Here is a 2548-nt window from a genome sequence, read left to right as displayed (position 1 = left end):
AATTTTTGATTTATTGTAGAGATGAGGTCTTGCCAAGTTGCCTAGGCGGGGTCTCGAACCCTCAGGCTCAGGCAATTCACTCACCTCAACCTCCCAAAGGCGCGGGATTACAGGCTGAGCCACTGAGCCTGGCTTTTTATCTTTTTTGTTTGGTTTGTTTTTACTTTGATTTTTCACTATTTCTTTTCTCCTAATTGATTTTAGTTTGATCTTTTTCTAATATCTCCTGGTTAGCTTTTTTATTTGAAGTCTTCATTTTCATTTTTATTCTTTTTTTGACATATTTATTTACTTTAATAATGGTACATATGTCATATTATCACCATGGAATGTAAGTTCAGGTTAGACAAGAGAATTTCACAAGTGTAATGAAGAATTCTGTATTATATCAAAGTTTGTGTATAATGTCTGGCCAGACCAGCTTGCTCATAAATCATTAATCACTTCCATTATAGGTAATTTGATTAGTTCAATGTTTACAGTTCTTAGAGAGAAAATAGACATAATGTAGTCAATTAAAAAATATTCATGGCCTCTGGGCTCATGCCCATAATCTCAGCACTTTGGAAGGTGAAAGTAAGAGGAATGCCTGAGCCCAGGGGTTCAAAACTAGCCTGGGCAGCTTGGTGAGACCTTGTTTTTATTAGGAAAAAAAAAATTAGCTAAGCGTGGTAGCGTGTGCCTATAGTTCCATTTACTTGGAAGGCTAAGGCCGAAGGATTGGCCCAGCCCAGCCGGTAGAGGCTGCGGTAGCCATGATTGTGCCACTGCACTCCAGCCTGGGTGACAGAGTGCAACTTTGACGCAAAAAAAAAAAAAGTATTTTTAATTTTCCTTTCCATTAGCACTTAAAATACATATTTCTATTTCAAAAAATCTGGAATTTATTTATTTATTTATTTATTTTTGAGTTGGAGTCTCACTCTGTTGCCCAGACTGGAGTGCAGTGGCACGCTCCCAGCCACTGCAGCCTCGACCTGCTGGGCTCCGGCAATCCTTCTGCCTCATCCTTTCGAGTAGCTGGAACTACAGGCACGTGCTACCAGGCCCGGCTAATTTTTTGATTTATTGTAGAGATGAGGTGTCACCAAGTTGCCCAGGTGGGTCTCAAGCCCGCGGGCTCAGGCAATCCACTCATCTCAGTCTCCCAAAGCGTGGGATTAGAGGCTGAGCCACCGAGCCCGGCTGGAATTTATAATTTAAAGTTACTCTCGTGTTTACAGTTGTGATTCTGAAATAAATGCTACTACTCTGTATTTCCGTTGTAAGCTATTTACGTTTGGTTTAAACACACACATACACTTTAAGTTGAGAGAGGTTTATAAGTTATATTCTACATACTCTTTTGAAAGAGTTCTAAAAGAGCAAACAAATCTACGAGATAGGCAGAAAGTTAATTGGGGTAAATAGGACTTCTATATAACATCCAAAGATGCGATATTCTGTAGCATCTGGGAGTACTTCAGGGTTGACCGACTGTCTTCTCTAGAACTTTAGAATTTCATCTTAACAGTTTAAGGAAGTGGACATTTTAATACCATCAAGTGCATTTAGATGATTTTTTGTGTTTGTGTTAATTCCCCTATAATGACCTAGTTCCTTTCTTGCAGGTCAGTATTCAGAATGCCATGTTGCCCTCTGAAAGCATTCAAATTAATTTATTTTCAACCTAAACATGTAACCTCAATAATGAGATGTCTAACTAAAACAAGATTCTCCAAGACCAAAACAGCATCTCTTCTTCTAAGGTTTAGGTTTTTCCCAGAATTCTCGATGCATGAAATAGGCCATACCAACAGTCATTGCTTCTACAACAAAGCTTTGGGCTGCCATGGGCATGTGGATCAGGTGAAGGGACATTTTGGTATTTTCCCAGCTCTTCAATTTGTATAATCCATGTGCAACAAATGCTGTAAAACATGTCATTCCAATGGGGAGAAATGGTGCCTCTTTAGTTTTTCAAATAAGTATGGACTTCTGATCTTCATCATATGAAGAAAGGGAAACATCTATATCAGTTGACATAATGTTTGAAGAATCATCCAAGAGCGACAATACCCCCTACAATCCAAGGGGCTCCTGAAGTCTTTATTTTTTTTATTTTTATTTTTTAGTTGGAGTCTCACTCTGTCGCCCAGACTGGAGTGCAGTGGCCGCTCCCGGCCACCACAGCCTCGACCTGCTGGGCTCCAGCGATCCTTCCGCCTCAGCCTTCCAAGTAGCTGGAACTACAGGCGCGTGCTACCATGACCGGTTAATTTTTGATGTATTGTAGACATGAGGTCTCACCAAGTTGCCCAGGCAGGTCTCGAACCCGCGGGCTCCCAAAGCGCGGGATTACAGGCTGAGCCACTGAGCCTGGCTAATCTTCATTTTTAATGTAGGTGATCACAGCTATACTTTTCCCTCTAACCATTGTTTTTTCTGCATTCCATAGCTTTTGTGTGTTGTTTATATTTTCACTCTTCTCAAAAAAGTGTTTTCTAATTTTTTGTGATTTTTTTTTTTTAACCTATTGGATCCCTTTATTATTTCTTGTAGGGCAGGT

The 2548-nt window shown here is 40.1% G+C and overlaps 1 pseudogene; it reads right to left on the bottom strand.

Moving 5' to 3' along the window:
- Positions 1–1743: 1743 nt before the first annotated feature.
- LOC110596643 lies at positions 1744–2094 on the bottom strand (annotated as a pseudogene).
- Between the last annotated feature and the right edge of the window lie 454 nt (positions 2095–2548).

Source organism: Carlito syrichta, unplaced genomic scaffold, assembly GCF_000164805.1.
Source record: "Carlito syrichta isolate Samal-C Ts95f unplaced genomic scaffold, Tarsius_syrichta-2.0.1 Scaffold311879, whole genome shotgun sequence".
Lineage (NCBI taxonomy): Eukaryota > Metazoa > Chordata > Mammalia > Primates > Tarsiidae > Carlito > Carlito syrichta.
This window is presented reverse-complemented; position numbering and strand designations above follow the sequence as displayed.